This window comes from Eurosta solidaginis, chromosome 5 (assembly GCF_040869045.1).
Source record: "Eurosta solidaginis isolate ZX-2024a chromosome 5, ASM4086904v1, whole genome shotgun sequence".
NCBI lineage: Eukaryota > Metazoa > Arthropoda > Insecta > Diptera > Tephritidae > Eurosta > Eurosta solidaginis.
The window spans coordinates 169,604,247-169,612,116 of record NC_090323.1 but is presented as its reverse complement, the minus strand read 5'-3'; the positions used below and the strand labels follow the sequence as shown (position 1 = coordinate 169,612,116).

The following is a 7,870-nucleotide window of genomic DNA, read 5'->3' as shown; positions in this document are numbered from 1 at the left end:
TTGCCAAACGATTGTCTGAGGTTCTGCTATCGGCAAACCTTGAGGCGAACAATGATCTAGCTTGGTTAGATTCCAATTCCTGCGCAAGAGCAAGAGCTGATGGCATGTCCTTCGGTCTAGATGAAAATAAGATGTCACATAATGGCCTATTAAGTCCAGATATAAATACCCTAAGAGCGTCTTGACGATATTTGGTCATAAATGATTCAATAACCTGTCGTTCGCTTCCATAGGTCATACGAGTTTTATTAGTTTATGGCCGTCAGTTTTCTTTTCGACCTTGTCACAAAAGTCATTAATTGTCAGGCCTCCCTGGCGGAGGGTGGACATTTCCTGTTCTATAACATGGATAGGTTTCTTATCAGCACACAGTATTTCGTGTAGAACAAGCTAGCTGGACAAAATTATTTTATGAGATTTTCCGTTTCACATGCAGTCATTTACTACAACTACTTCATTTTTTTCAGCCATATGTTCTTTTTTTTATTTTTTTCCAAAATTTTACTTCATATGCATACATTTGCTTATTTCATATACAGTAACTCATGTGAATAAGTGACATAGATCCAAAAAAATTTAAAGGACTAAAGAATATTACTTTTTGTACTTAAATTGAATGGACTACAAATCTCAATACTCTAAAAAATTCGGAAAAAAAATTAAAATTTTTTATGAAAATTCGTCGAATTTTTCAAACATTTTTTAAATATAATTTAGTTTTTGTTATAGATCGTGACAAATTTTCTTATGGGAAATTAGTTAAAATAAATTTGCGAAAGCGAAAATTGTAAGAATTGTCCAAGAAGGGGTGTCTACTTATTTATGTGAGTGACTGTACATATGTACATACATATTTTGTATTTATTTGAGTATTTATCCTGACACTACAATTTTTACACAATTATTTTATAGTACCAGTCAGGAATGTAAAAGTAAATTACAATAATAATAATAACAATGTAAATAATTAAATTAATTATGTGAAAATTACTTATTACAAAAACTTAAAAGTAAAATATCATACAAAGTAGAAAAGACTATAGATTTAAATTAAAAAAAACCTGATCCAACAAAAAGTTATAGGGTAGGTTATCTTTTATAATTATGTTATTATTCGCTATCATCACTTTCATTCGACGAGTCACTTGTGGAATAGTCATGAGCATCAGCAACACTACTGTGAAAACTTGAAACAACTGGGGTATTTATTGACTCCTCAACATTATCGGGGGACAGTAAATTTAAGACTTCTGAAGTCAGACTTTTAAATTTTTTCTTAGGTATCTCCCTAAAACTGTTAACTAAAGGATCCGTTATTATAAGCAACATATTCATAAGATCTCTATTCGTGGTTTCAATCGACTGCTTTTGTGTGTTATCATCCCTGAATCGTCTCAAACCTTTGTTACGGGCTTCCTGTGCTTCCTCAGAAAGTTGACCAATAGGTAAAATTGCTGATTTTATAATATCAGTACTATGCACTACGATTTTATGAACTGTAACAGGCATATTAAACCATGGATAGAGATCTATGTATAGTTTTTTAGTCTGATTTTTCAAATCTTTGGATATTTATATTGTTCCCAGATGCTAATGCGCCAACGAGAGTGTCGAATCTTTTGATAAGCGTAACAATCCCGTAATCTCAGCACTAGCCTCAGAATTTTCGAAAAACCTACGAGCAGTGTTGCCGTCATTGCTATTGCTGAAACCTGGTTTTGGTTTATCTACTATCAATCCAAGTTGTGCAGTATTTATATTACATTCAGGTATTGGCGTAGATGCTACCAAATGGGGTTGTTTTGTGTAGCGTTCCTGTGAGGTTATACCTGCATTAGGATTGCTTTGTATGTACCTGTTTTTATGCCTTGGTGACTGGTGCGGTAGGTTGTGGCAGGTTGAAGTCAGTGATCTTCGCCTTTTTGTTTTTGGTGCGCTCTTGTTGACCTTGCGCGTTTATTTTTGTGCGTTTTATGGCGACGTGTTTGTTTCCTGTACCTGGGAATTGGTTTTGCCGTTTGTCTCGTCGGAGCTGGTACGTACATACATCCTATTTTATATGTAGAGATAACTAAATCTGCAAAAAAAAAATTAAAAATAGATGTGCAAAGAATTCGCAATGGTTTCTTGTTTCTACTATTAGAGAATACTTGCGACTATAACATATGTAAAATTTAGCCCGGATGTGCGCGGATATATGTAACTTTTTTGTCCCTAAATTTAAAAATATGGAGAAAAAAAAACTTTTCTTCTTAATAACAGAATGTTAAATATATTGAAAATACTCTAATTGCGAAAGAATTACTATTAAAAAATTTTGCTTACCTTCGAGCTTAGAATCCATCAAAAAATTATATAAAAGTGTTCACTTAAAAGAAATATGAAGCTTATTATTCAACAAGAATCTTGCAAATTAATCAAAGCATTTTACGGCCACTCCTGCCTTCTTACTTCAATTACTCAATATATATGAGCAAAAATATCAAAAAAAAAGCAAAAATCCCGGTATTTTGTTTGTTTTCTTTCATTTCTCTTTACAGTTTTCTTGGAATAAGAACTTTGTTTTTGTCCAGCTAGCTTGTTCTACACGAAACACTGTGCAGCATAGGAAAAATCAGGTCTTGCTATAATGGCTTTAAAATTAAAGACGGTGTCGAACGAGGAGAGCACAGAATCTGCGCGTCCTGTAACCTTGTTACGAATAATCGCCACGGCTTGGTAGTGTTTACAACTACCAGCAAATGATTAACAAAATTTGTAGGCAGCATGAGCTGCCTGCCGCCATTACTCATAACGTGTCTGGTCACCAGAAAACTCTGGCAAAGATTTCACCACGTCCAGTGATAAGTGACACTCAATATCATGGCTAAATGTTATTTCCTGATATTCTTCTACTGTAGTGTGTGTTTCCATCCTTGCGAGTCTTTGAGTCATTTCGTCTATAGTTTTCTGAAAGTCACGTTTTGTTTGGTCAGTGGCTACTCTTATAGCGGCACTAATGACTGAACGAAGTTGCGCTTCATCCATTTTCTTTTATATTAATTTATAATTTAATTCACAAACTTTTTAGAATCGCTGGCTTACAGCCTTTTGCTTTCTTGATTTTCAACACGTAATTAACTTGAGCCTACTATGCTTTAATTTATTTTTGATTGAATTCACTGGCTTACAGCTTACTTTTTTATAAATTTTCAAACCACAATTTAATCAATTAAATTAGTATGCTTTAACGTAATTTTCATTTTTAATTCACTTTCTTAAATCTACTTCCTTACTATCATTTTTGTTGTAGCTTGACTCCTCTTGCTGCTGCTTTGGATCTTCTCTGGTTCAATTCTTCCTTGGTGAGTCCGAAATCACGACCACGCTGTTCGTCCAATAAATAGGATTTAGTTAAAACACGCGCGGCCCCACACTTGGGCGCCAATTACTTTCGCTCTGCAATTTAAATAAAAACGAAAAAGGGTTTGTTATGTTTGCTTTATTTTTAATAACCGAATATAATGTCGATAAGGGCCTGAAAAAAGACTGAACGTAAATATCAGAATCAAACTATTTTATCTAAAGCGGTGGCGAAGGCAGCAGCGGTCACAGTTGATATTGATGTTGCATTTGTCGCATTTGCTGTTGTTTATCATTCATTTCAAAGTATTGTTGTTGTTTACTACTTTACTTCAATATTGTCACGCGCACCTTCACAGACATAGCGTCAGCGTTTTTGGTGTGAACGGAATGTTCACATTAAATGCATTAGTAGGTTTCATATTCGGCATTCATTTGGGAAGATACTAGGTCCGAATCGCCACATACGATCACGGATCGAAAACTATACGAAAGACAATTACGTGATACGTCCGACGTATGGGTCGATTGGCATTACCACATACGAAAGCTATCGTATCGTAATTCATTCTTAGTTCACAATAGATTTTAAGGTCCACATCACTGTGGATTTTATTTTTATGTCACAATAGATGTGAAAATGTCAAAATATTTAAAAATTTTAATAAACAAACGAAATTTCAAAATGGATGTGCACTTACTTTTCTATATAAGTTCAAGCGATAGTGAGGAAGATGAAACAGTAGCACGGAGGCTACTTAGAGATAAAAGTGATCCTTTAGCTTTACCACAAACTGCGTAAGTATGTGGCAAATAAAGTTTTACAAGTATACAAAAATGTGTGTTCTGCAGATTCTTGAAACGATTTAGATTATCTAAAGAGGCTTTCCAGTTTGTACTTCATGCCTTAAATTTGAAGCAGTCGGATGCAAAAGCGGTGCCTCCAGTTCTACAACTAGCTGCCACACTTTCTCTTCTAGGAAGTGGCGGGTATCAGCATTGTGTCGGCAGTGATTATTTGGTTGGAATGTGCCAGAGCACTGTGTCAAAGATAACATCCCACGTTATTCTCGAAATGGAGAACAAGTTGTGTCCACAAAATATACAATTTCATTTAAACGAAACTTCGGAATGCAAGCAATGGTTTATTTATTTATTTATTTATTTATTTATTTAAAGTCGACGCAAACACAAAGCGGTCGACTAATTATTGTAATAGACAGATATATATGTAAAATACAGAGCCATTCTTAAAATTAAAAAATTCAAAAAAGGTACATAGAAAATTTGTATGTTATAAACATTTGACATCGCATTGTATAAGAAAAAATAAAATTAAAATATCAGGCTAAACATAAGAGTATAGCAGTATGTAAAGCAGCAAACGAACATTCAAAGCCAATGCAGTTATACAAATCATTGTACCGCGAGCACCAATGGCGCAGGGGACTGTTTCTAGCAAAATTTTGCCGGCATAGAGGTAAATGAAAAGGCACAAAATGCCTGGACGCCCTAGCAGGAACCGCAAAATTTAGTTGACTGATTAGGTCAGGGGAGTCAATCACACCAATGATGAGCTTGTGAATGAACATAACGCCAAGTAATACTCTACGATTCTCTAGAGATGGCAAATTAATTAGAAGAAGTCTATTCCTGTATGGTGGAAGATGAGTACTTATGGATAAATACAAAATACCTGGAGGTAGGCAAACGTTCAATTACATTTATTAAATAAGTTTTTTAATTGAATATCTACTTTTACAGTCATCGGTTGCATTGATGGCACACACATCGGCTTGCAAAGACCATCTGTGGATGAGCATATGTACTTTAATAGGAAAGGATACCATAGTATCAACGCAATGTTAGTGAGTTGTTGCTCATTTTCTTTATTCTTTGTACTAACTATATAAATATTTTGGCAGAGGTGCGATCACACCTATACAATTTTGGCAATCAACTGTCAGTACGGTGGTGCGGCTCATGATTCCTTCGTTTGGAGGCATTCAGATCAACGACGAGTATTGCAAGAGAGGTTTGAAATTAATAGGCGGAGCAATGCGTGACTTTTAGGTACGACAGTGTTTGCTTTTTGGTTAATATTACTATTGTAATGAAAATTTTCATTTCAACAGGTGATTCTGGCTATCCACTAGAGCCGTGGTGCATAACGCCTTACCAAAACCCCGCCGATGGCTCCAGTGAATCCGCATTTAATGATGTACACTCAAAAGCAAGATGTATCATCGAACGTACCATTGGTATTTTTAAAGGACGTTGGAGAATATTAGGGTATGGCAATAGGGGTAGATACCATCCTACAAAAGTGGCACGATTTGCCAATGTGTGTGCAGCTTTACATAATATCTGCATACAGTTCAAAATTGATTACAACGTACGAAGATATGAATCAGACCAAATCAGCGATGTTGACCCAGGCGAAGCCAACCATCTTACCACAATTGGTCAAACAATAAGAGACCAAATAAAACACTCTCTAATTAATTCTACGTAAAAATTAAGAAAAAACGATTTGTAAAAGCAAATGAATTCATTTAATTGTTTCAACTAAGTGCTAAGTATGTATGTTAAAATTAGAGATAAATGAAATCACTATTCGCTTAATTGCTAAAATCACAAAAATTAAAAAAATTCAGGTACAAACTTTGTTTTTACTAAGTGCTAAGTATGTATGTTAAAATTAGGAATAAAATAAATGAAATGACTATTCGTTTAATTGCTTAAAATCAAAAAATTAAAAAAAATTCAGATACAAACTTGTTAAAGCTAACATAAAATTTTAATTTCTTCTTTTTCTATTTACACTTATTGCTAGCGACTCTAATTCTAAATTTTTGATTTGTAAATCAAGTGCATGTGATTCTTGATGCAGTTTATGCTTCTCCTCCTTAATGGTCAGCATCCTTTCATGCACTTGCAACAACCTCTCCTGCACCTGCACCAATCGGTCAATCTTCTCCGCCAAATCGCGCTGAAAATCAGACACTCTACTCAAATTTTGTTGGAGCAGGGACAAGTTTTCGGCACTCTTACTTACTCGCCGTGGAGTATTGCACCGAGAGGTTACACGCGGTGTAAGGGTAGTAACCGACCTAGATGGACCAGGCAAAGCGCTGGCTGATGGGCTGCTTGTTCCACTATCACTGTTGCTCTCACTATCACTATTTTCGGTGCTGCTTCTACGAGCGGGTGAATTGCCAAAAGTGCGAACGGTACTATTCCCGTCCACTGCGACCTCAAGTCCGGCTGCCTCTATAATCAATTCCTCAGTTGCACTGATGGGAATTTCATTATAAGGACCTCCTCCAGTTTGTCTTTTGGACAATTTGTTGTGGGAAAGCTTCTTCTTCGCCTGATATTTTTGATCTGCGAAAACCTACGAGCAAACATTTGTAAGTATCTTGGTTGCACTTTATATATATATATATATACCTTCCTCCACATTTTGGCGTCTTTTACTGGTGGCCCGTCAGCATTTAAACGCTTGGAAAGCTCCTCCCACAGTCTGTTGGACGTTGCTCTACCTTGTGCGGAATTGGGAAATTTGTTTTTCGCCAAGTTCGGGTGTTCTGCCATAAATTACGCCATGCACTCCTTTTGGTTTGGGTTTAGCTTGTTAAAATTCGTCCTTAAATAATAAATATAGTTCAACAATAATATAAACACATATTTTGAGAAATAACTTACATTTTCTCTTATATTTGTATTAAATTTTTGTATATTTATATATTTGTACTCGCTTTCGGTTGCCGGTTTGTAATCGAATAACAATACGAACGATCGAGTGCAATTGTCTCTCGTTCACGGTTGTCGCGATACCGATTTACGATCCACAAAGTACGTTCACGTATGTAGTAATCCCAAAAAGTGACATTTTACGTGACGGATCGTACGATCACGTATGTCATAATCCAAAAAACAAGTTTTTACGTGACGAGTTATACGGTCACGTATGTGGCGATTCGGGCCCTGTTTCCCATAAATCTGCTTAGCAGGTGTTAACTTATATCTTGGTGAACGAAACAATGGACATTTTTTGGGTATCTAAGATCTCATAAGCCATTATGATCCGATACTTAGAGATCATTTGGAGAAAGTTAGGATTTCACAACGGCAGCACAAACGTTTACATGTTCACTATCTTTCCCCAGACATTCAGAACGAGTTGATAGTAGGCTTGGGTCGTTTTCGAACTAAAGAACTAACGAACTAGTTCTTTTAATTGAACTAGTTCGGTAGTTCGTTCAGTAAAGCGAAATAAACTTTTATGTGGCAATTTTGCAGGCAAAAATGTATTTAAGTTGTTTTAGAACGTATGGCAACTCACTTCGTTGTCATATGTATACCGAAACAGCTGATTGCATTTCCCGGCAATTCGGCAAAATCATATAATTAGTAATTTATACATGCAATAGTAAGTAGCTAAGTGATGCTTTTTATATATGAATGTGTGTATTAAATAAAGATTATTCAGTCCTATTCTGCATTTCGACTTGGATTGGAATTT

The 7,870-nt window shown here is 35.5% G+C and overlaps 2 long non-coding RNA genes across 3 annotated transcripts; one reads left to right on the top strand and one right to left on the bottom strand.

The window, feature by feature from the left end:
- Positions 1-630: 630 nt before the first annotated feature.
- Positions 631-6,084, top strand: LOC137233729 (uncharacterized). Of its 2 annotated transcripts, none has more exons than XR_010947548.1 (5): positions 631-4,140; positions 4,195-5,044; positions 5,107-5,206; positions 5,268-5,415; positions 5,478-6,084. It is a non-coding gene; the product is annotated as an uncharacterized lncRNA (long non-coding RNA). The 2 variants fall into 2 exon arrangements; XR_010947549.1 differs by having other exon boundaries at positions 5,107-5,210.
- A 306-nt stretch (positions 6,085-6,390) lies between these two features.
- On the bottom strand, positions 6,391-7,287 carry LOC137254462 (uncharacterized). The gene is made up of 3 exons (XR_010954003.1): positions 7,051-7,287; positions 6,796-6,991; positions 6,391-6,739 (listed from the first exon to the last, which is right to left on the bottom strand). It is a non-coding gene; the product is annotated as an uncharacterized lncRNA (long non-coding RNA).
- Positions 7,288-7,870: the final 583 nt, after the last annotated feature.